This window comes from Jaculus jaculus, chromosome 6 (assembly GCF_020740685.1).
Source record: "Jaculus jaculus isolate mJacJac1 chromosome 6, mJacJac1.mat.Y.cur, whole genome shotgun sequence".
In the NCBI taxonomy this organism is placed as follows: domain Eukaryota; kingdom Metazoa; phylum Chordata; class Mammalia; order Rodentia; family Dipodidae; genus Jaculus; species Jaculus jaculus.
Genome location: NC_059107.1, coordinates 66,505,634 through 66,532,236, shown reverse-complemented (window position 1 = coordinate 66,532,236; position 26,603 = coordinate 66,505,634). Strand labels below are relative to the sequence as shown.

Here is a 26,603-nt window from a genome sequence, read left to right as displayed (position 1 = left end):
TCTCATTCATCTCACCATAAAAATATAAAGTCCAAATGGATTAAAGGCCTCAATAAAGACCTGATACACTTCTCTTACTGGAAGAAAAAAGAAATAGAACTCTCCATGATATCAGAGTGGGGAAGCTGGAAGGATTGCTTAGTGGTTAAGGCATTGGCCTGCAAGACCAAAGGACCCAGGATCAAGTTAGCCAGATGCACAAGGAGGCACGTGTCTGGAGTTTGTTTGCAGTGGCTGGAGGCCCTGACATGCCCATTCCCACACACTTTCTCTCTCTTTCCCCCTCCCTCTTTCTCTTTATCTTTGCTAAGTTCAAAAAAATCAAGTGAACAGAATACAAGGGAACTGAAATTGTACCTTAAAAAAGAGATGGACAGGATGCAGAAAAATGTGCAAAAATAAGTAAATAAATAAATAAATAAAATAAAATAAAACATAAAAAGAGTGAGGAAAGACTTTCTGAACAAAACCCCAATAACCTACTAAATTAAACAACCAACCAATGGAATCTCATGAGGCTAAAAAGCTTTTGCATAGATAAGTATGCTCTAAGTATAGCCAATAGGCTGCCCACTGAATGGGAGAAAATCTTTTCCAACTATATCATTTGCAAAAGCCTAATATCTAGAATCTACAAAGAACTCAAAAAATAAAAATCTATCCACAAAAGTTGGCAAGATTGTGAGGAAAGAGGAACCATCATCCAATGTTGGTGGGAATGTGAACTTGTACAACCATTATGGAAATCAATATAGGAATTCTTGAAAGGGATGACAATAGAGCTACCAACAGACCCAGTTATTCCCTTACTGGGCATTTACCCTAAATGCTCCATGCATCACTACAGAGATATTTGCTCAATCATGTTTATAGCTGCTCAATTTGTTTTAGCTAAGATCTGGAATCAGCCTAGGTACCCATAACTGGATGAATGGATAATGTAGTACATTTACACAATGAAATTCTACTCAGCAGTAAGAAAAAAAAATGATACAATGAAATTTGTAGAAAATAGACATACTTAGAATAGATCATCCTCAGGGAACTGACACAATCACAGAAAGATTAATGCTGCATGGTGTCACTAATCTGTGGTGTCTAACCTGGACCTACTTGGATTGTTGAAATACCTGATACAGAACTCAAGGCTCAGACCATAGGAATGGAAGGGTTTGGGTGGAGGGGAAGGGGAGAGTGGGAAAACAAACACAAAACTAATCCAAAATGAACTGGTATCGTAAAAACCTTTATCCTTGAAGATACCTTCTGCTGCCTTTTGTCTCAAGTCAAAAAAGATGGTTAAGTTTGTGGATGTCTGGCAAAGCTAATGCCAGGGCTTAAAGGAGGGCCTTTTTTAAACTGGAGGAAAGCCTTTTCCCTTTCTGGGGTCCATTCAAGGGAATTTCTCTGTCCCCTTGTGGCCTCATACAGAGGCTTGGAAGTCTCTGTGAATCTGGGTATGAGTCTACAAAACCCCACCAACCCCAAGAACTCATGTACCTGTTGCCAGGTTCTAGGGTGGGGAATTTTAAGTATTGTCTCCTTGTGGGTGTGAGACAACAGGCATCCCCCCCCCCCCTTGAGTATTTACCCAGGGTATTCCCATGGCAGCCAGCAGTTTTTGTTTTTTTTTTTCCCCCTAGGCCTCTAGTTTGTTTATCTTCGGGAGGCTCACTATTATTACGAACTTTTTCTGCTACTGCTACAAGTTCTGACATCTGCTTACCCACGAAACCATCACTTGGGGTTTTCTGTGGATGATCTATATAATGATGATAGTGGGTTATTGAGGTCCCATACTATGATGGTATGGAGCTTTACTTCAGATTTGTTTTCAATTAGGTTTTGCTTTACAAAATGTGGTGCATCTGTATTTGGTGCATACAGATTTATGACTGTGATGTCTTTTTGTGGGGCCATTCCCTTTATGAGTATAAAGTGGCCTTCTTTGTCTTTTTTAACTACTTTTGGCTTGAAGTCGATTTTGTCATATATTAATGTAGGCACACCTGCTCATTTCTCATTTCCATTTGCTTTGAAAATCATTTTCTAGCTTTTCACCCTAAGGAGGTATCTATCTGCAATTGTGAGGTAGGTTTGTAGAAGGCAGAGATGTAATGGTCCATTTTCCTTATCCACCTTGTATCTTTTTTTTTTTTTTTCTGTTTTGTTCTGTTCTTTAATGACAGGTCAAATGTCCTGAAACATATGTTAGTTCTGATAGTCTTCTAATCCCGGTTAAGATAAGAGAATTCAATATTGTTCCAAGGCAACTACTGAATCTCCATGACTAGGTAAAAACAAGAACCATTAGGATGAACACAGTATATAATATAAAAATACCTTTTTTGCTTAAAATTTACAAAATGTATTATTATTACAATCTTTAATCTCCGACAACCTGCAATGCAGGTTGCATAATCCAGCAATTTTAAAATTCAGAAACTATTTTATAAAACTTTAGGGCAAATATATTTACAAACAAGGTATACAAAGATTTAGAACATGCAGAAATTTCTTACATCTTCTGTTAATAATATTTTATGACTGTGACTATCAAATTATATACCGACTTGCCCTTATTATGTGTGGCTTAAGTCCATTAATATTTAAAGTTATAACTGTGAGGTTTGTTTTAATCCCTGCCATGATAAAGGGTCTATGGGCTTTCTTACATTAACGTTTTCATGCCGGCTCTAGTTTTAATTATTGAAGTATTCTCTGTTACTGAAGTATTCTCTGTAGGTTTGGCTTTGTGTTCATATAGTCATAGAGCTGGATTTTGTCATGGAAAGTTTTCCTTTCCAGGGGTACTTTCACTGGGTACAGTAATTTGTATTGCAAGGCATAGCTTTGTAGTGATCCAGTACAAACCCTTGCATGGTTTCCATTCAAAAGTCTGAAATAATACTGGTACAGTTACCTTTGTATTTAAGGAGTGTTTCTCTCTTGCTGCTTTTAGCACTCTCCCTTTGCTTTCATTGTTCAGAGTTTTAACAGTTATGTACCTTGGAGAGTTTCTTCTTTTGTCCTGTCGGGTTGATATTCTGTGAGCTTCTTGTATCTGAATGGTCCTCTCTTTTATGAATTAGGAAAATTTTCTTCAATAATTTTGTGGACCATGTACTCTATACCTGTGACCCCTTCTGATATATCCATGATCCATATGTTTGGTCATTATAAAATACCCCACTTTTACCTCATATTCTGTTCACATGAACTTTTTGGACTCCCAATAAATTTCTTCTGTTTTGTATTCCAGTTTGGAGGTTCTGTCCTCCACATGATTGACTCTGTTAGTTAAAGCTTCTAGAGAGGCTTCTAAAAGCCCTATTTGATGTTTGTTTTCTATTGTGTTTTTCTGCATCCTGTCCATCTCTTTTTTAAGGTACAATTTCAGGTAGAGGTTTGATTTTTCTTGATACTTCCTGGAATTCATTTTGCATTTTATCATGCCTTCATTAAGCTTAATCAGATGGTTATTGAAATCCTCTATTTGTTGACTCACCTTCAATTCATTTATCTCTCTTTTGATGTCTCTCTGGATTTTCTCCATTAGGTTAAGCCTATTGGTAAAGGCTGTGTGCATTTCATTTATGTGATTGTTGTTTTTTTTTTTTTTTTTTGATGATTTGCTTCTAGTTCAGCAATTCACTTGGTCAGGGTCGCATAGCGTACTGTGCTTTTATTTTGGAATTCAATTTCTGCTGATTCTTCTATGTTTTCATTGGAGTCCTCCATTGCATAACTAGGCATCCTTGCTGGCACTCTTTCACTTGGTTGACTTTTTTTTTTTGTTGTTGTTGTTGTTGTTGTTGGGAGTCTACCCATCTTGGAATAAAAGTCTTATTTTAATTAAGGAGGAAGCTAGTACATGTCCTTGTAGGGTTTTCAGTGAGTGTTCTGTTTTTGTCTTGAACTGGATTGGGGTGGGATGGGATTATAACTGCAGACAAGCTGGTCATGGAGTTTGCAAGTGCTCCAGCAGCTCAGGGTTGGTGGCTGTTATGAGAGCTGGTTTGTAGTTCCAGAGTCTCTTCAGCCTATGGTCACAGCCATGCCTTGCCTGTGCAACTTGGAAGCAAAAGCACTTTCCCCAATCCCCCACTTGGACCCCAGCCTTCCCCCAGAGAGCAGGCTATCCCCTGTAGTTTGCTGCCCCTAGTGAACACTTTCCCAGCAGCAGCTACTTGGTCCCAGTTAGCAGGCTTTCTTCCTCTATTAATTATTTTTTTAAGGTATAACCCAAAACTTTGAGACCGTAAGTTCTTGGGCACCCCTCCTGAGCCCCCAAACCCTGCATCAACAACATAAGTGGTTATCTGGTGGTTCCCTACCTTCTCCACCACGGAATAGGAAGCTGGGGCCTATTTTCACTACACATTCATGTAGGGTCCAAGCCACACCACACCAGCAGTAGAGGAACCATGAGTCAGGGAACTAGTAGCCATGGACCTAGGATTCCAGGCCTACTCATGCTATAGGAGTGTACGGACCAACCAGCCCCACACCAGTGGCAGGGCAACTGAGAGCCAGGGAACCAAGAGCCACATAACCAGGACCCCAAGCCTACTCATGCCTGTGCAACCTCCAGCTCAGGGAAACCAGGAGTTGGGAAATCAGAAGCCAGGGAACTAAGAGACCAGGCCAACGCCCACTGCATACAAACAGGGACCAAGCAGGTCCACACCCACAACAGGGGTACTGGGTGCTGGGAAACTGGGACGTGAGGAACCAAGAGCTCAGGCCAATAACTACACATGCACATACACACCACTTCAGGGGAACTAGTAGTTAGGGAACCAGGAGTCAGGAAACAGGGAACCCAGGCCTATTCCCACAACACATGTGCAAGGTCCAACCAGCCCACACCAGCAGCAGGAGTATTGGCAGCTGGGGAACTGGCAATCAGGCCTCTGCACACATGCACACTCCAACACAGGAGAACCAGGAGTCTGAAATTTTTAGCCTTAAATAGTACACCTTTTAGTTTTATACTGTCTCTAAAGCACATCAATCCATGCTTTTAAAATTTAAACTTGCTCAAACTCTGAGCTTTGAGCAGAACATAGCCAGACTTCATGTCAGTAGCTTGGTTTTAGCAAAGTCCTATGTTGTCTTTTTTTTTTTTTCCTTTAGAAAATTTATAGTCCAACAAAAATTCCTCTGTATCTAGCATTTTTAAACTCTTACCAGAATAGCCCATAAAATTTGGCTTGCCTCTCTGTAAGGCTTTTGCAGTTGCAAGTACCAGCACAAAAGTTCTAAAGACAAAAATCCACATGGTCAGATTTATAGTGCAGTAACACCCTACACCTGCTACCAAATTCTGTCATAGTAAGCTCCACATTGCTGGGACCAACTTCCAAACAGACACAATTTATGGGAGGAAGGAATTTATTTCAGCTAGTTCCATCAATGGCAGAAGAAGCTAGCTCCCTTTCATAAATCCAACCACAGAGAAACAACCAAACAGCCAGCAAACCCTATACAGCAGCAAGCCAGATCTGGATTATTGTTTGTGTTAGATAAAAGATTAGGGCTAGTGTTAACGTTAAAGTTAGGGCTAGAGTTAAATATAGTGTTATGTTGTTAGGGCTAGGGCTAGGGCTAGGGCTAGAACAGTTAGGGCTAGGGTTAGGGTTAGGGTGAGGTTAGGGTTAGTGTTAGGGTTGGGGTATTGTAACCAATAGGGTTAGGGTTCTGTTTAGGGTAAAGGTAGGGTGGGGCTAGGATTGCATAAGGGTAGTACTAGGGTTAGTGTTAGTGTTAGGGCTAGGGCTAATGCTAGATTTTGGGTTACAGTAAAGGTTATGCCTAGGACTATGATTATGTGAGAGTTATATTATGGTTAGTATTATAGTTAGGACTTGGCCTAGTGTTATGTTTAGAGTTGCATTAGTGTTAGAGTTAGGCTTAGGTTTAAAAGCTTGAAGCTAAGGTTAGGTTTAGGGCTAGAGCTAGATTTAGTGTTAGGAGCAGGCCTATGGTTAAATTTAGGGTTAGGATTAGGCCTACTGCTAGGGATAGGGTTTGGGCTAAGATTGCATTTGGGGTTAGGGGTAGTTCTAGGGGTAGGGTTACAGTTAGAGCTAGGATTAGATTTCAGAATAGGATTAAGGTTAGTCTTGCAGCTATGGTTATGTTAGGGTTAGTGTTACAGTTACGGCTTGGGTTAGTGTTGAGTTTAGTATGTGTTTGTTAGTGTTAGGCTTAGGTTTAGGCTTATGTTTAAGTTTAAAGCTAGGATTAGATTTAGGGCTACAGCTAGATTTAGGGTTAGGGTTAAGGGCAGCCTAGAGTTAGGGTTATGGTTAGAGTTAGGATTAGTGTAAGGGCTAAGATTAAGGTTAAATCAGGATTGAGGTTATGATTAGGATAAGGCTAGGGTTAGAGTTGAGTTTAGGCTAAGTTTAGTGTTAACACTATGGCTTGTGTTAGGATTAGCTCTAAGGGTAGGGTTTTTAGGGTTATGTTTGGGGTTAAAACTAGCATTAGAGTTAATGCTAAGGTTAGATTGATGGCTAACAGTTGGGCTAGGGCTATATTTAAGGTTAGTGTTAGTACTTGGATTAAGATTAAGTTTCTGCTTAGGGTTAGTACTATATTTTAATTAGAGCTATAGCTAGGGTTCAGGTTAGAGTTTGGGTTAGGGTTAAAGTTAAGACTATATTTTAGTCATGGCTATGGCTAGGATTTAGGTTAGGCCACAGGTTATGACCAGGATTAGGTCTAGAGCTAAGGTAGGGTTTTAGGTTAGTGTTATTGTTAGTGTTACTGCTAAGATAAAGGGTTAGGGTTAGGGCTAGTGTTAGGGTTAAGATTATTGCTTGGGTTAAAGTTACCATTAGAGTTAGGATAATGGTAAGTGTTAGGGCTAAGGCTAAGGATACAATTAAGTTTAATATTAGGCCTAGGGATAGGGCCTAGTTATGTTTAGAGCTAGGGAAAGTGTTAGAATTAGGGCTTAGGTTAAGGTTTCGTTAGGGTTATGTTAGGACTAGGTCTAGGGATAGTTGTAACACTATGGTTAGTTTAGCACTAGGGCTGGGGTTAGTGTTGTTTATTGTTAGTGCTAGGTTTAGGTTTATTGCTAGGGTTAAGCTAAGGATAGGATTAGGTGACTAATTAGGGCAAGGGTTAGCTTTAGGGTTAGGGCTTATTTAAGGCTATTGTGTTAGGGTTAAGGTCATTGTTATTACTATGACTAGGGTTAGGGTTAGGACTAGGGTTAAGGCTAGGCCTAGGGCTCGTGTTTTGGTTATATCTAGGGCTAGGGCTGGGGTGAAACTGTGGCTATGGCTAAGGATAGGTTTTGTGTTAAGGTTAGTTTTAGGATTACAGCTTGATATAGAGATAAGGTTAAGGTTAGGGTTTGGATTATTGCTTGAACTAGGGTTATAGCTAGATCTCAGGATAGTACTAGGGTTAGAGTTAGCATTAAGGTTGGGTTTGGGGTTAGTGTTAGCACTAAGGCTAGATTTAAGGTTAGTATTAGTGTTAGGGCTAGGGCTAAGATTACAGTTAGGGTTAATGTTAATGCTAGTGTTAGGCCTAGGGTAGATTAGCATTAAGCTTAATGTTAAGGTTAGTCCTAGGACTTAGAAATGTTGCTTTTGATAGGGTTTGGTTTAGGCAAAATGTTAGGGTTTGGGCTAGAGCTAGGGTTACGTTTAGGGTTAAGCTTTGCGTTTAGGCTATGGTTTGGGGTAGGTAAAGATAGGGTTAGAGTTGGCATTTGTGTTGGGGCTAGGGCTAAGGCTTGGTTTGGCATTAGGGTTTTGGTTAGGGTTAGAGTTAAGACTATGGTTATTGCTAGTGTTCAAGTTAGGACTTGGGTTATGGTTAATGTTAAGGTTTAGGTTTGGTTTGGTTAGGGTTTGTGTTAGGTCTGGTCTAGGGGTTGTGATTACTCTATAGCTATGGTCAGAGCTTATTACAAAGGCTATGGAAAAGGTTAAAAGATTAGGTTTAGTGCTAGAACTAAGGCTGGGACTAAGGTTAACATTGGGATATGCTTATAGACAGGACTAGAGCTAGGACTAGGTTTTAGAATTAGTGTTAGTTTCAGGTTCAAGAATAGGGGTAGGGTTAAGGCTAAGGTTACATTTAGGGCTAAGGGTAGTTCAAGTACTCATATTAGGTTTAGGTTTAGGGTTAGGGTTAGAATTGGGGCTAGGTCTAGATTATTGTTATATTTAGGGTTAGGACTAGGATTAGGGTTATATTTAGTGCTAGTACGAGGGTTATTGTCTGAGTTATATTTAGGGTTAAGATTAGGGCTAGGGTTATTGTTACAGTTAAGGTGAGGATTAAGTCAAAGTTAGGTTAGGACTAGGGTTATGGTTACTGTTATGGTAGGGTTAGGGTTAATCTTAGGATTATGGTTATGTTTGGCTAGAGCCACGGCTAAGGTCAGGGTAAGTGTTAAGGCTAGAATTAGGAGCAGATGTACGGTCAGTGCTAGGGTTATAGTTAGGATTTGAGTTAGGACTAGGGATAGGTTTAGGATTAGAGTTAGATTTAGGACTACTATAAGGGTTAAGATTAAGTGTTATTGTTAAGGTTAAGGTTAGAGTTATGGTTAGGTTTAGTTCTGGTCTAAGGTTAGTGGTAGTGTTATGGCTGTGGCCATAGTTAGGTCTAGGTCTAGGGATAGGGTTAGGGCTTGGGAAGGTTTAAGATAACAGATGGGGTTAGGGCTAAGTCTGTGAACATGTTTAGCATCAGGGCTAAGGCTTGCTCTAGGATTAGGGTTAGGTTTTTTCTAGGGCTCAGGTTAGAGTTAGGGTTATGATAAGGCTATGGGCTAGGTCTAGAGCTTGGTTTAGGATTATGTTTACCTTTAAGGTTAAGGCTAGGGTTAGTGGTAAGGTTACATTTAGATCTCGGTGTAAATGCTAGAGATAGGATTAGGGTTAGGAGTAAGGCTATGGTTATGACTACGGTTAGGATTAGGCTTTGTTACAGTTGGGTTAGGGGATAGCCAAGGTTAGGGATTGGGGGGATTAAGTAGTTTAATTGTTTGCATTATGTTTTGTGTTAAGGTTATGGCTAGTTCTAGGTTTAGATTTAGGGTTAGTTTTAGGGATAAAGTTAGTGTTAGGATAAGGGCTTGGGTTAGGATTAGGGGAGGGGTAAGGTTGGACTTATGTGTGAAGTTAGAACTAGGTTTAGGGTTTGGGTTAGTTGGTGCTAAGGCTGTTAGCGTTTGCTCTCAAAGTGAGAGTCAGGTCTGAGCTATTGTTTTGGTTAGGGTTAAGATGAGGGCTAGGTTAGGGTTAGATTCAGGTTTGACTTAGGGTTAGGGTTAAATTAGTGTTAGGGTTTGTCCTAGGGTTAGGGTTAGGGTTAGGGTTAGGGTTAGGGTTAGGGTTAGGGTTAGGGTTAGGGTTAGGGTTAGGGTTAGAGTTAGGGTTAGGATAACGTAAAGGTTGGGGCTGGTGTTGGTGTTTGGATTAAGACCACAGTTAGCTTTGGGATTCAGGCTAGCTATAGGTTAAGGTAAGGGTTTGGGCTAGGGCTAGGTGTAGGTTTATGATTAGTATTAGGTTTCAAGACTAAAACTAGGATTAGGGATTTTGTTAGGGTTAGATCTATGGGTAGTGCTAGGTCTAGTTTAAATTTAAGGTTAGGGCTAAGATTAGGTTTAGGTTTAGAGTTATGTTTAGGATGAGGGCTAGAGCTATATTAGATTTGAGGCTATTCTCAGGTTAGGGTTTGAGTTAGGGTATTGATTATTATCTCATGCTAGAATTAGGGCTAGGTTAAAAGTTAGGTTTGTGGCTATCATTAGATTTATGGTTAGGGCTAGCTTTAGAGTTAGATTTAAGTGTATGTTTAAAGTTATGTCAGGAGCCATAGAGCAAAAGTCTCTCCATTTTGCCTGGGCCTGCTTGGTCAGCAGACTGCTTACAGAATGTTATCTTTTGCAAAAGGCCAGTTTACGGTCAGCCTTCTGGGAACTAGGCAACCAAAAGTGCCTCTATCTTGAGTAATGACTCCATTTTGTGATAAATTGTCTGTTGTGGAAAGTCACAAAGCCTGCAGCTGTTTGTTAAAGTCGTTAATCCTGTGGCCTTGTGCCTACGACCTTATCCTGTCAAAACAGAATTTTAGCAAAACCTAAACTACTGACAAACTCCCCTGTTCTGCTGTATAAAAAAAGGCGCCCTGAGAAAAATAAAAATTGCAGCTTGATAAGACTCCTGTCTTGCTGACGGTTCCTTGTGTCTCTTGTCCCTTCCATTTCAGGTTCTCTAGGATCCGTGCTCCTACTGAAGTTCTGCTGGCCGGGGCAAAGTTAGGGTTAGCATTCAGTGTCGAGTTAGAATTTGGGTTAGAATTAATGCTAGGGTTATGACTAAGACTAGGATTACAATTAGATTTAGGATTAGGAATATTTAGGGCAAGGGTTATGTTCAGTGTCAGTGTGATATCAAGGGCTAATGGGCTAGTATTAGGGTAGGGTTTATGTTAGGGATCGAGTTAGTGTTAGCGCTAAAGCAAGTGTCAGGTTTAGGTTTAAGGACAGATTTAGCATTAGGTTTAAGGCTAGGGTAAGTATTTAAAGTTGTTTTTAGGGATATAGAAACGGTTAGAGGTAGGGTTAGGTTTAGTGTTACACTAGAGACAGATTTAAGGCCAGGGTTACAGTAATAGGTCTGGAGCTAAGAGTAGGACCATTGTTAGGGCCAGGGTGAGGGCTACAGAAGTGTTAGATTAGATTTACTGTTAGAGTTAGGATTACAGTCAGGGTTAAGGTTAGTACTTGGGTTAGGAGTAGAGCGAAGTTAGAGCTAAATTGTTAAGTTTAGGGTATGGGATTGGGCTAGAACTAGAAGTAGTTCAATGACTATGCCTGGGATAGGGATAGGATTAGAAGGATACGGTTGGGGTTAGGATAGTGTTATGGCTAGGGCTGTTTAGGGGTGCATTTAGGGTGGGAGCTATGGCTAAGGTTAGGGTTAGTGGTAGTGTTAGTGATGCAGGATTTTAGGGTTCAGGAGGTGTGGGGTTTGTGTTGCCCATAAACTTGGTGTTCTGAATGCTAGGTTCCCAGCTGATAGCAATTGAATATTAAATCCTCCTGGAGATGGTGTATTGTTGGGGGTGGTTTTATGGATGTTTTAGCCAGTTTCCCCATGTCAGTGTTTGGCACACTCTTCTCTTGCTATTGTGCCCCTTATGTTGGCCAGGGGGTGAAGTCTACCCTCTTCAAAAGTCATCATTTTCCCCTGCCATAATGGAGTTTCCCCTCGAGCATGTAAGCCAAAATAAACCTCTTTTTTTTTTCCAGAATCTGCTCTTGGTTGGGTGATTTCTACCAGCAATGTGAACAGGACTGCAACAGTAAAGTGGTATCAGGAATGGGGTTAGTGCTAGACATCTGACTGTGTGGATTTGGCCTTTTGGAGCAGATTTTCAAGAGGATTGTGGAAGGATTTGAAACCTTGGTGTAAGAGATGCCTTGCAGTGCTGTAAGTACAGCTTGATTGACGATTCTGGCCAGAGCTGCAAGACTTGAATTCAGTAAGTACTATGGACTATGAGGTTTCGCTTATGAGGGTGAGAAAGAGCTTTGCTTGGACTGGTCTAGAAGTTTGTGTGAGAAGCTTTCTCTTATGCCTGTGTCCGAGAATTTGTGCAGGGTTGTTTGTGTAGAAATGAACTGGTGTGAGCAGAGGGATAGGGCACAGAAAGAAAAATCTTTGGGTGAAACCACTGCCCATTCTGCTGCAGTTGAGAAACTGCAACGTTTGAAATTGGGCCAGCTGAACTGCACAGGGACAAAAGGAAGAATGTAGACTCTTTTGAAGGGGCCTGAGTGCTCAAGAAGTGTCCTATTCTTCAAAGTCTGCTTTATTGCCCCTTGGATTAACAAATTGGCACCTTACCTAGTATTGTGGAGTATAAGGAATGCAGGAAAGAGAAGGTAATTGAGTTTTCAACACGGTCTTGTGTTTTGGCCATGGACAGTGTGAAGCAAGTTTGTTGGTTGCCTGCATGGAGACCCCATGGGGCCATGAGTATCATGGATTGCAGTGGAGATGCCAGGACCATAATATGGCTGCTAAGGAAAGCTGCTGGCCTGATGAAGTTGTCCAGCACTGTGAGTAGCCTAGCTAGAGAGGAGGAATTGGAATACCAGAGAATTGTTGCTGGTTACAATTACCAGACTTGGAGACTTGTCACTGGCTAGAGTTCTTGGGGTTTTTTTTTTTTTGTTTGTTTTGTTTTGTTTTTGGTTTTGCCCTGGTTGTTTAAAATCTTATATTATGTGAATATTTCTTAGCTATGCCCAATGCAATCTTTCGCAGTGTGAATGTTCTGTGCCATTATGGGTATTTTGAGGTTATTATTTTTGGTATTATGGCTCAGTTAAAACACCTTAGATTATGGGGATGGGGATGTATGAATATCATTGGAACTGATAAAAACTATGTGGACTTTTAAAGTTGGATGAATGCATTTTAAATCATGGTTGATTATCAATTTATGGGAGCCAGAGGTGGAATGTGGTTTTTTAATTCATGTGCCCCCCATAAACTTAAGAGTTCTGAATTCTAGGTTCCCAGCTGATGGAATTTTGGGAATTAACACCTGTTGGAGGTAGTGTATTGCTGGGGGCAGGCTTATGGGTGCTATAGCCAGTTTCCCCATGCCAGTGTGTGGCACACTCTGTTGTGATGTTGTGCCGACCTGCTGCGCAAATCAAAACAGACCATGAAAGCGGGAGGGGGAATTAACCTGAGACAAGAACACAAGGAATGGAGCCAAGACAAGCACTGATCAAGGCTCAAATTTATTCAAGCAGACACAAGCTTATATACAGAAAATAAAACTTTCTCAAAACAATGCATTCATGTCCAAAGTCTGCTCCACCAAGGTCAGTAATGTCTCTGAAGTATGCTTTACCAAGGCTGGATGATAAGGCCTCTGTGCCTGGAGATCCAAGACCAGCTGCAGTTCCCACAGTCAAAGAGCAGCTACAGCTCCCGACAGATGTCCACTCTGCTCATGCCATCATTTTTTCCTGCCATCATGGTTTCCCCTCAAGCCTGTAAGCCAAAATAAACTTCTTTTCCCCACAAGCTGCTCCTAGTTGGGTGAATTCTAACAGCAATGTGAACCTGACTGCAACAGGAGGGGTCTCCCAGTTTATGAGTCTCAAGTTTGGGGTTCTGTCCTACCTTTAATAAAGAATTAAGGAAGCAGCTGGAGAAATGGTTAATCCATTAAGTTATTTGCCTGTGAAGCCCAAGGACCCATGTTCGACACACCAGAGCCCATGTTAGCCATTTGCACAAAGTGAGGCAAGCACAAGGTCACACATGCCCACTAGGTGGCACAAGCATCTGGATTTCAATTGTAGTGGCTGAAGGCCTGGCACACTCTTTCTCTTTCCTCTCTCTCTCTCTAAAATGAAAATAAAAAAGAATTAAAGATGGACTCAAGAAGGATAAATTATGAATTGTGAAGTTTATTTAAGGAGAAATTACACATTGTGGGGTTTATTTAATGGAGAATGAGATCTAGAGAAGGAGGCTTGACATGTGGGAAGTAGGAAACGTGCTCTCATGTGGAAATACTGTGTAGTTTTTAAGGTTAATTTAATGGAGATTGAGGTCTTTAGAAAAAAGCTAGAACAGAATGGCAAGCATATGGAAAGTAGAACTTAAATGTAGAGAGGCTCAGAGAGAGCACACATGGCATCGACCATGTAATTTCCTAAAGATGGAAAGTATCAAAGCAGAAGAGAAATTGAGGGTTTAGGGGAGCACAGCTGTAAGTATGTGGGTAGAACTTAGATGTACACATGGAGTAAGTCAGAACAAACACACATGACATCCACCATATGCTTTTCTGAAGAAAGAAAGTACCAAAGCAGAGATGAAGAAATTCAGGAGAGAAATCTGCATTTCTATCATTTAGTATTTTCTGAATTCAGGCATTATTTCATTGTTTTAATGTAAACTAGTTGAGACATCCTGAATGGTGATAATATCCTTAACAATAGCAGCTTTAGTAACTGAAAATGAGTTTCTGTGCCTGCATTTTAAACTTAGTTGAATTTTTCCAATTTTATATCGTGTATCTCTCAGTTCCAAATCTTCCTCTAAGCCCTTAAAATTATTTTCATATTCAACCTTGACTAAACTCTCTGGGCACAGGCAGAAGAAAGCAGCAAGCTCTTATGACAATAGTCCAGTTCTAACAAAGTTCTCTGTGGTCTTTCTGTTTCCTTTGAAAGTTCATAAGCAAAGCCTGCAAATACAATTTTCTCTTCACTTAGCCTTTTCAAACTCTCATGAAAATAGTCCATAAAACTTGCATTACCAATCTTTTCCTCCTCTTATGATGGTCTTGTATAAGTAGTGTCGGGCACTGTGAGGTCATGGATATCCAGGCCATTTTGTGTCTGGAGGGAGCACGTTGTAAGGAGTCCTACCCTTCCTTTGGTTCTTACATTCTTTCTGCCATCTCTTCCATAATGGGCCCTGAGCATTGGAAGATGTGATAGAGATGTTTCAGTGCTGGGCACTCCTCTTTTTTTGTTTGTTTTTGAGGTAGGGTCTCCCTCTAGCCCAGGCTGACCTGGAATTCACTATTTAGTCTCAGGGTATCCTTGAACTCATGACGATCCTTCTAACTCTGCTTCCTGAGTGCCGGGATTAAAGGTGTGCACCACCACGCCTGGCCTCCTCTGTTACTTCTTCTCAGCACTATGGTGCCTTTTGAGTTATCCCAAGGTTACTGCCAGCTGAAAAGAGAAGCTTCTGTAACCAAAAGTGAGAGTATCATTACTATATGTGTATGAACATTATGAGAAGTGCTTACTGGTCAGTTTGGTAAGCATAATATATGTATTTAGCTAGATGCCAATAGGCATTACCCCCCTAGCGCTCATGACCTCCTGTCATAGGTTTTCAGTATCAGGGATGTATTCCCTCTCATGGAGCAGGCCTCCAGTCCAATTGAAGAGTGGTTCATTTCCCCCATAATAGACATGGCACTATTGCACCTGTTGGCTCATTTGGCCTGGCTGGCCAAATTTAATCCTTGCAGTGTCCATCATTGTTTATCTCCACTGACTCCTTCTCTCTCTCCCATGGAGCTGCATTCAGGTTACAAGTTTTAATGAAACATGGGAGTCTATTGGGGAAGGAACTTAATTCTAACTACCACCATGATATAAACCAGCTTTATGATTAGTTGTGCTCACAGTCAACCCTACTGACAATACACTCAGGAGATGAATTAACATGCACATGAGGAGAGAAAAAGAAATCATCAAATCCAGAATTGACAGAAAGACATGCAAGGATCAAGAAAACAACTTCATAATATAATTATAAATGAATATTATTGGAGTCAATTTCCCAATTAAAAGACACAGGTTAACAGGCTAGATCAGAAAGTTGGATCCATCCACTTACTGTCTAAAAGAAACTTACCTTAAAATTGAAGATAAACACCACTTTAGAGTGAAAGGATAGAAAAACATTGTTGCAGTCAGATTTGCATTGCTGGCAGAAATCACCTGACCAAGAACAGCTTCTGGGGGAAAAGGGTTTATTTTGGCTTACAGACTCACAGCAGTGAGTCTGTAATGGCAGGGAAAATGATGACATAAGCAGAGGGTAGACATCAGCTCCTGGCCAACATAACGTCGACAATAGTAACAGGAGAGTGTGCCAAACACTGGCATGGGGAAATTGTCTATAACACCCATAAGCCAACCCCCAACAATACATTGCCTCCAAGAAGCATTAATTCCCAAATCTCCATCAGCTGGGAACCTAGCATTCAGAACACCTAAGTTTATGAGGGCACCTGAATCAAACCACCACAAAAATATTCCAAGCAAAATGATACAAGAAACCAACAGGAGTGTCTATACTGATTTCTGACAAAATTAACTTTAAACCAAAAGTAATCAAAAGAGATAAAGAAGATCACTTTGTACTTCTTTTTTTTTTTTTTAATTTTTTTAATTAATTATTTTTTTATTTGAGAGTGACAGACACAGAGAGAAAGACAGATAGAGGGAGAGAGAGAGAGTGGGCGTGCCAGGGCTTCCAGCCTCTGCAAACGAACTCCAGACGCGTGCGCCCCCTTGTGCATCTGGCTAACGTGGGACCTGGGGAACCGAGCCTCGAACCGGGGTCCTTAGGCTTCACAGGCAAGCGCTTAACCGCTAAGCCATCTCTCCAGCCCACACTTTGTACTTCTTAAAGGAACAATTCAACAAGAAGATATTAAAATAGTAAACCTATATACACCAAACACAAGTGTTCCTAATTTTATATAGCCAAATTTGCTAGACAATGAACCATAGACAAATTCTAATCCAATAATAGTTGGAGACTTCAATATCTCATAATCAAGAGACAGACTCTCTAAGCATAAAATAAACAGAGAAACAATGTAGCTAAACACCACCATAGATCAAATGGACTTAACAGACATCTACAAAACATTCTACCCTAATTTTATTGAATGTAGATTCTTCTCCACTACTCATGAAACATTCTCCAAAGCAGGTCATATATTAGGACCTAAAGCATGTCTTCACAAATTCAGAAAAGTTCACATAATTCTCTATATTATATCTTACCACAACTCATTAAGTCTGGAAATCAATACCAACAAAAAAAAACACAAACTTCTGGGAATGAACAACTCAGTATTAAACATGAATGGATTGTTAAAACAATCAGAAAGTAAATCAATAAATTTATGGAATTGAATGAATATGAAAACACAGCATACCAAATTTTGTGAGATACAATGAAAAGAGTTCTAAAAGAGACATTTATAGCACCAAGTGCCTACATATAAAAAATAGAAAGATATCAAATAACTTAAATATGGATTTCCAAAACTAAACCCATAACTGATAGACTACCTGAACAAGCTTATTACTTCTAACAAAATTTTAAAAGTGATTAAAAAACCTTCCAACAAAAAAGTCTAAGCCAAGATGGAGTCAATGCAGAGTTCTACCAAACCTTCATTCAAGAATTGGAACTACTTTTTCTGAAATTATTTCATGTAAATGAAAAAGTGGAAATGCTCCCAAACATCTTCTGTGAAATCAGCATTACCCTAACACCTAACCAGACAGGGAAACATCAAGAATAGAAAATTATAGACCTATGTCCTTAATAAATATATAATAAATAAATAATAATAAATAATTACCTAATTAAATAATTAAATAATAATAAATATAATTTTCTATTCTTGAGAAATAAAATTTCTCAATAATTAAAATACTTGCAAACTGAATCAAAAAGCATATCAGAATAATTATCCACCTCAATCAAGTAGATTTCAACCCAGGAATGCTGATGTGTTTCAACATATTGAAATCAATAAATGTAATTTACCACATAAAAACAAGAATCACATGATGATTTCAATAGATGCAGAAAAGGCCTTTGAAAAAATACCACACCCATTTCATGATTAAAATGCTGGAGAGATTAGAAATGGAGGGACCACATCTCAAGCAAAAAAGATAAAAATAAAAAATAAAAGGTATACAAATTAGAAAGGAAGAACTCAAAGTAGTCCTGTTTTCAGATGACATGATAAGACCCTAAATACTCTCTCCATAAAGTCTAAAGGTGACAATTTCTTTCAGTGAAGAGGCAGGATAAAACTCAATAGCCTTCCAATATGCCAATGACAAACATATGTAGAAAGAGTTAAGTGATGCCATCCTGTTTTCAATAGCAACAAAAAATTAAATACCTTGGAATAGCAATTACCAAGGAAGTGAAAACATATATAAAGAAAATGGAAGAAAGAAATTGAGGAGGACACAAGAAATTGGAAAGACTTCCCATGCTCATGGATTGGGAGAATTAATATTGTGAAAATGGCTATCCTACCAAAAGTAATATTTAGATTTAACACAATTGCAATGAACATTGCAGCAATGTTCTTCACAGAGGAAAAAAATAGTCTCAAAATTCACATGGAAGAACATAAGGTTGCAGATAGCCAAAATATCCTCAACAAAAGAAATACCTATGGTGGTGTCACTACACTTGATTTGATATACTACAAAGCCATAGTAACTAAAACAACATGGTGTGTGTACAATAACAGACACATAGATCAATAGAATAGAATAGAAGGCCCATCTCTAAATCCAAGAAACCACAACTACCTGATATTTGATAAAGCATCCAAAAATGCTCACAAGAAAAAAGTCATCTTCAACAAATGGTGATGTATAAATTGGATAACCACCTGTAGAAGAATGAAATTATACCTATTTCTCTCACCTTGCACAAAAGAACTAGAATAAAAAACAAGGAGAACACACCATGATATAGGCATAGGGGAAGAATAAGACCCCAATAGCACAGAAAATAAGATCAGCACTAATCTACTGGTACCTCTTGAAACAAATACCTACTGTATAGACAAGCACACCATAAGCAGAGTCAATAGACATCCCAAAGAGTGGGAGAAAATTTTCACCAGCTCTACCTCAAACAAAAGTCTAGAATCTACAAAGAACTCAAAAAAACTAAACAATAAATCAACCCAATCAAAAAATGGGGTAGAGAATTTGAACAGAGAGTTCTCAAAGGAAGAAATACAAATGGTCATTACACATTTAAGGAGATTGTTGTGGTTTGTTTCAAGTGTCCCCCCAGAAACTTAGGTTTATGAATTGAATGCTAGGTTCCCAGCTGATGGAGATTTGGGAATTAATACCTCTTGGAGGCACTGTATTATTGGGGGCAGGCTTATGGGTGTTACAGCCAGTTTCCCCATGCCAGTGTTTGGCACACTCTCCTGTTGCTATGGTCCACCTTATGTTGGCCACGGAGTTATGTCCCCACTCTGCTCATGCCATCGTTTTCCCCTGCCATCGTGGAGCTTCTCCTCGAGCCTGTAAGCCAAAATAAATCTCTTTTTCCCAGAAGCTGCTCTTGGTTGGGTAATTTCTGCCAGTTATGTGAACCTGACTGCAACAATAATGTTGGTACCAAGGAGTGGTGTCATTTGCTGCTAGACACCTGACTGTGTGGCATTGGCCTTCTGGAGATGATCTTCAAGAAGAATGTGGAAGGATTTGAAACCTTGGCCTAAGAGACACCTTGCAGTGCTGTAAATACAGCTTGATTTAATCTTCTGGTCAGATTTGCAAGACCTGAATACAGTAGAACTATGGTCTGTGAGGTTTGGTTTATGTGGATGAAAATGAGCTTTGTCTGGACTGGGCTAGAAGCAGTTTGTGTGAGAGGCTTGCTGTTATGTCTGTGTTCTGAGAAATTGTTCAGGATTGCGTTGTATAGGAGTGGATTGAGCAGAGGTATATGGCACAGAAAAATTGAAAGCTTTGGGGCTAAACTGCTGCCTGTTCACCTGAAATTGTTTGAAAGATTACAAGCATTGAGATTGGGCCAGCTGACCTGCACTGAGGCAACAGGAAAAAAATGTAGACTCTTTTGAAGGAGCCTGTGTGCTCAAGGATTATCTTGTTCTTCAAAGTTTGCTTTATCCCCACCCCACACCCAGATTAACAAATTGGCACACTACTTGGTATGATGGAGCACAAATACAAAAAGAGAGGATTATTGAATTGGCAACACAGTTTTTTTGTTTTGGAATTGGCCTTGGGCAGTGTGTAGCAAGTTTGCTGGATGCCTGCATGGAGACCCAGTGGAGCTGTGAGGATGAACCATGGATTGTAGTGGAGTCCCCGTGGAGATGCTGGGACAAGGACATGGCTGCTAAGTAAAGCTGCCAGTCCCTGGATGAAGTTTTCCAGGACTTAGCTGGAGGGGAAGAATTAAAACTCCAGAGATTTGTTGCTGGTTAGAATTATTGGACTTGGAGATTTGTTAGTGACTAGAGTTGTTGGACTTGAATCTGCAGAGTTTAATGATGGCCCTAATTGTTTAAATCTTGTATTGGTTGAGTATTTCTTTGCTCTTCCCAATGCCGTCTTTTGCAGTCTGAATGTTTATTCTGTGCCATTATGGGTTTCTTTGTTTATTTTTGATATTATGGCTCAATTTTAAAACTTTGTTGGGGGGAAGCCACTCCTGGGCGGTAGCGCCGTGATGCCCGGCTCCACCCTGCAGCCCCTGTCGCCTGCTCGTGGCACCACAGCCACCGTCGTCTACTACCTGGCCAGTCCACCTGCGCCGCCTGCCCCAGCTCATCGGGGTGCCGCTGCAGCCGCAGGGGCAGAGTCTGACCGACAACCTGATCTCGGTGCCCCTATCCCCCACCACGGCACTGTTGTTGCCCGCGTGCCCCGAAGAGTCCCCGCTGCTCGTTGGCCTCCTGTCGATTGACTTTACTGTTCCTGTGGATCTGGAGCTTTTGGCAAAGCAAAACCCGGAGATAAGGATGGGTGGCAGTTTCAACCCCAAGTACTGCATCTCTCTTCACAAGGCGGCTATCATTATTCCATTCCGCAACCGACAGGAACACCTCAAGTATTGGTTGTATTACTTACATCCAATCCTGCAGCGCCAGCAATTGGACTGTGGCATCTATGTGATCAACCAGGCTGGAGGCAGTATGTTCAATCGTGCTTAGCTCCTCAAAATTGGCTTTCAAGAAGCCTTGAAGGACTTCATGACTATAACTGCTTTGCGTTCAGCTATGTAGACCTAATTCCAATGGATGACCACAATGCCTACAGGTGCTTTTCACAGCCACGACACATTTCTGTCACGATGGATAAGTTTAGATTTAGATTGCCATATGTTCAGTATTTTGGAGGAGTCTCTGCCCTCAGTAAACAACACTTTCTTGCCATCAATGGATTTCCTAATAATTACTGGGGCTGGGGAGAACATGATGACTTTTTTTTTTTTAACAGGTTAGTTCACAAAAGCATGTCAATATCTTGCCCAAATGCTGTGATAGGGAGGTGTCGCATGATCCGACATTCAAGAGACAAGAAAAATGAGCCCAATCCTCAGAGATTTTACCGGATTGCCCACACAAAGGAGACAATGCGCTTTGATGGTTTGAACTCACTTACCAGGTGTAGGACATAAAGAGATACCCATTGTATACCAAAATCACAGTGGACATCGGGACAACAAGCTAGCATTTTGGTACAAATAAGAGACCTGAGAATGGCCAGGAACCTCTGGTGTGTGTCTCTGTCAGTCGGCTGGGCTGGTAGCTCTCATTTGTAAAGTCTAAGTGACACAGGTCCCTTCACTCGTCATTCAGCCCCTTTCAGATGATCAGAAGGAATGATTTGCCCCCCAACTTGGCTCGGCATTCAAGGAGTTTGTCAGTGACCATCAGCCTTTGGGGGGAGTCTTCTTGAACATGTTTACAGTGTCACCCCCAAGGAGTCAGAACTATACACAGCTCAGAATTTGACTGTGGGGCACATTCCCACTGTTAAATCTGCTAAATTATGAAATGGATAAGAACTTTGCTTTAAATGGTGATGTTATTACTTCATGAAAAATTGGAGACTGCTGCTGACTGAATTCAAATAGGCATGACATTCTTCTGCTTTCATTTTTAAACAGAGAAACACAACAATTCAACCATGTTTTACCCCTCTCACACCTTCTTTCAGTGGTATGCAACTGTTACAATCACTGTGTGTAAATGTGTGTGTGTTTTCGTAGCATAAGAATTTAAAAACTTGAGCCTTGAACTTTCTGTCCCGCTAGCGTGTGGGTCCCCGGGAAGCTAGCATCCGGGCGGAAGCCCTGGGTGCTCTCCCTCCCAGTGGCCTGTCTCTAGTTGATTGATTTCTGAAGGTAAAGAATTTTTTAAGTAGTTTGTAGTATTTTTAAAGAACAAATCAAGTTCTAATTATTCTATAGCTTGATTTTTGTGTTGATCCAAAGTTGAATAGCTATTTAGTGTTAAGTCATGACAATTTATTTTTCTGGGCATGCTATGTGAACTTGAATTTCCTATGTTTTTTTATTGTGGTATTTTAAATGTAGGGAAGGAATTGAGTATTTTTTAGGGGGAAAATAATGTATGCTGTAATGGCCACAAGCATGGCCTCTGATTTAGCTGGCAGGCCAGATTTCATGAAGAGCAAAATCACCGTTGGGTCCCTTGATTAGGGCAAGGCCTCCTACTCAGCATTATCCTGCCAGACCTCTGCCCCTCCCAGGAGGGCTGGGAGGAAGGAACCTCAGCCTCCTGGAACTGACCCCTCAGGCCCCCACACTGTGGGGTTGAAAAGAACAGCAGTTTGTTTACCATCGCTTAGCGCCTTCTGCCTCCCTAGTTGGGGTGAGGGTGGCAGGTAACCTCTGTTTTGGCAGAGATGACCTCCCAAGAGCCTCTGGGCTGTACTCCCTGATCCACACTGCATTTTCTTTCCTGCCTGGCCCTGCCTTTTACTGTTCTGCCTCCCTTTCCCCTTCTACCTTTGCTGCATTCTGTAAAACTGGCATGTGGCACTCAGGATCAAAAAAGACTATTCATTGTGCCTTTCAATTAAAGATCGAGGAAATTCAGCTGTATCCACTCATTCCTCCTGAGAATTCTGGTGCCTAAATCTTCTCATTCTCCTGGCCCCCTCAGGGTTTTAGAAGGTGCTCTCACCCTTTGAGGCCAACCCACAGGGTTGTCATTCACAAACATGCCCCTTTTGGGGATGTGTAGCTGCCTGGGAACTGGAGTGAGATAAAAGGAGATGCAGTGAACACCAAGCAACTTGCCAGGTCCAGCCTGAGATCCTAAATTCAGCTGCCTAATTCCAGAGACCAGTCCTTTGCTTGTGGAAGCCAGGACCCCACCCTTGCCCTAGTTCTTGAACCAGCTCTGCATGCAGAGACTGAGCTGATGGCTGGCCCTGATCCTACCTGTATTTGAATTGCTTTGAGCATATCAGATTCCAACTTGTTTCTTTTTCCAGGAGCTTTTGTATTGGTAAGAAGCTATCTCCTCCTGAAAAAGCAACAAGCTATGCAAAGAGTATTTTTCTGTGGGCTTCTTATGCCTTACCAAGGTCATTAAAACTAAGACTGGCTGCACTGAAAGGAGCTAGGGGAAATGCAAAAGCCTTTTTTTCTGATCCCCAGATCCTGACTTTTCCAAAGTGCCTGTAAAAAAAAGGAGACAAATGCCTTGAGTGGTAACTTCTGTATTACCTCCTGTGCTGGAAACACAATTCTACCTTTTCTCTTTTGTGTCCCTCTTATATTTTGTTCATGTTAAGTATATTTTTCATTCTAAGAACCAAGGAAAATTCTGCTTTGCTTGTTCCCCTACTCCTGACCAGCATTCTGCCGGGGGCTGTCCCAGGGCCCAGTTACAACCAAGGCACTGCTGGGCCTGCCCTGTGAGATGCTGCCTGCCGTCAGCATTCTCATGGAGAGTCTGGGGAGGGTTTACTTCGTCTGGGAGTTATGACTAGCATCACATGCTGTGCTTTTCTCTGTATATCTTGTTGCTGGTGACCTATGTAAAGTGGCCTTTGGGAAAGATCAGAGGCACCAAAGGGCAAAGGACATGCTGTGCTGGCCTTCAGCCTGGCAGCATCTCCGCTGACCACTGGGCTGGGTGTGAGCAGCTAGGATGACAGTGCTTCTGTCCTAGAGACCTGTTACGCTGAGTATTGCGATTTCCTATGTATGCAAATTGTGTATTTGCTATTGTTCTAAACAGACAACTGTATTTCTGCCTTCGAAATGCAGTAATGCAACATGAATAAATGTCTTTATCTTTATAGCCAAAAGAAAAACTTTGTGGGGGAGGGAGGGAATTATCATGGGATATTGTTTACAATTGTGGAAGTTGTCAATAAAAATAAATAAATAACAAAACAAAAAATAAAACCAGACAAAATAAGACTTTGGGCTTTGGGTATGTTTGAGCATCATTGGGAGTCATAAAAAGTATGGGAACTTTTAAAGCTGGATGAATGCATTGTATTTTATATCATGGATGGTTATCAGCTTATGGGAGTCAGGGGTGGAATGTGATGGTTTCTTTCAGGTATCACCCATAAACTTAGGTGTTTGGAATGCTAGGTTCCAAGATGATGGAGATTTCACATTCTGGAGGCAGTCTGTTGTTGGGCTTATGGGTGTTATAGCCAGTTTCTCCATGCCAGTGTTTGGCACATTCTTCTGTTGCTATTGTCCACATTATGTTGGTCAGGGGTGATGTCTACCCTCGGCACGTGCCATCATTTTCCTCTGCCATCATGGAGATTCCACTTGAGTGTGTAAGCCAAAATAAACCTTTTTCCTACAAGCTGCTCTTGGTTGGGTAATTTATGCTAGCAATGCGAACATGACTACAACAGGGATGTTTAACATCTTCAGTCATCAACTGGGGGAGTTGGGACCTGACTCCTCCCATGGGATGTCTTTTTCCCCCAATCTTTGGCCCTTGGTAACTTTTGGGGAGGGGAGGCAGGGCTGTGTGGCCAGAGAGCGAGGCACGGCCTTAGTGATAACAGTTATGGTACCAACCTCCATATCACACTCACTTTATTGTGAGCTTATATGCATCGGTCTGAATCCTATGCAGCTCCTAAAGGAGGGGTAGCTATTTGGCCAAGACAGGTAGACCGCAGCTTTAGCAGAGTTGTAGAGGACAGCAGTATAGTAAATAAGTACAGAATGTAAGATCAAGGGAGAGTGACAGCTACAGGTGGCAGGTCTTCAGTGGCAACACCTTGATCGGCCAGCTCCAGTCTGTGATAATGGACCTGTAAAGGCTGCACCTTAATGGCTTTAATCTGTTGACATATAAAAGACATGATTTTAATTATAATAATGGGTCCAATTATGAGTGAGAGGATTAAGGTAAGTAGAGGTCCATCCAGCTTTGTCCTGTTAGGGAAAAAGGAGATTCTCTCAGGGAAGTGTTTCTTCCTTGGATATGTGAGATGGCACTGGAGGATCATCAGCTTGTTTTACAAGTCTCTCTGGTAGCATTTTTTTTGGTGTCAGACAAACATACTGATCCTCGGCCCCAAATGAGTACTGGGTCTGGGCCATTCCATTTTAAAGTTAAAGGATTTTTCCACATGGCTTTGGCAAAGGTATTTTTTTTTTGTATTTGTATGCCAAAAGCAATCATCAGAACATTGGAAACAGAACCATGGAGTTTGAATTACATATATTTATGTATATATATCCACTTAATAGATTGTCCTCGGATAGGAGGATGTATCAGATAAGAACAGATATCTGATAAGAACAGACACTACACTTGATCTTAGCCAAAAGGTTGAGAAGCGATTATCTTTCTTATAAGGCTATTAAAAAATTACACCAAATCCATTAATCCTAGTCTTAATACAGTCTTAATACAATTTTATATCATTAATACCAATAACACACTTGGGAATGATTTTTTATTAGGAGTAGCTAAGGCAAATTGTGCAGTCTGGCTCAGAAGTCAAATCAGTTTCATCTTCCTTTTAAATAACAGGACATTACAATCTTTTTAAAAATATATCTGACAAATTATAAGTTACCTCTTTAGAGGAAGTTTTGTTGTTTTCAATAATCTATGTAAGGTGAACTTGATCTAGAACAAATATCTGGCAAATTCACTCCTGTAAAAGACATTTAACTTTCCCTCTTTTCCTTTTTAATTTCTATGCTTAGGCCTTTGATTTCCTTGAAATGGTTCTCTAGAAGAGAAAGGAATGTCACCTGTGTCCATCTCATCTCTTTAGTTACAAACAGTCACAAACATGACACGACTAGCAAGCACAATGAGCACACATAAACACATATACACACATATAAAAAGAACATATCCTCCTGATAAAATCAAAAAGAACTTGAAGCAATCTCAATTCCTTGTGTTTTAAAATATCTTAACATGGCAATTAGCTCCTTTTTAATCTTCGTTAAATCTTTATCTTTTTTCTTTAACCCATGTTCCTTGTGCCTTGAGAGAAGTTTTAAGCCTTTCAACAATTTATGCTTACTTAGGGTCTGTCCCATAATGGAAAAGGAAAGAGGAGAAATGGTAAGACCAGAGGGCAACATTCCCAGTCAGAGAACCGGCATGAGGGGTTCCCCGATGGGCCTGATGTGAGCCTGACTGTAATTTTAAGAACTGGCAGCTGCTCTAAGAACATTTACTGGCTGTTGCATACCCAGTTTTGTTGATAGGAAGAGAGGCTAGATAGGAGGTCTTTGCCAACGCCTGAACGGGCTGTCAGGATTTGCACAGGGAGCTAGGGGCCTTCAGCCAATGCCAGAGGGTAGCCCTGGCCAAGAGACTTCAGTTGCCCTGTCGCTATGTTGCAATTCCACGTGATGGCACCAACCGAAAGTAAAAGGAGGAAGAGAAGTGCAAAAAGGAAATCCCGCAATTCTTGTGTCTTGAAAATCTGACTCAATAGTCTTTACTTTAATTGCCTAAAATTCATCACTTACCTAAAATGGATCAGTTTCACAGGCGGGCTTTTTCTGCATCGATCACGGTGCAGGTCTGTATTACAGGTGAATTGCCTGTAGTGACCTCTATGCAGACCTTCACTCACCCCTCCAGTGGGGTGGCGGTCCAATGGCTGGGATGGCCGTCCACTTTGAGCGACGTTCAGGTCTTTCTTTGTACCTCGTGCCTCATGTTCATTGGGCACCACTTGCCCC

General features: G+C 40.9%; 2 pseudogenes; one reads left to right on the top strand and one right to left on the bottom strand.

The window, feature by feature from the left end:
- Positions 1-20,096: 20,096 nt before the first annotated feature.
- LOC101612910 lies at positions 20,097-21,100 on the top strand (annotated as a pseudogene).
- A 4,008-nt stretch (positions 21,101-25,108) lies between these two features.
- On the bottom strand, positions 25,109-25,233 carry LOC123461750 (annotated as a pseudogene).
- Positions 25,234-26,603: the final 1,370 nt, after the last annotated feature.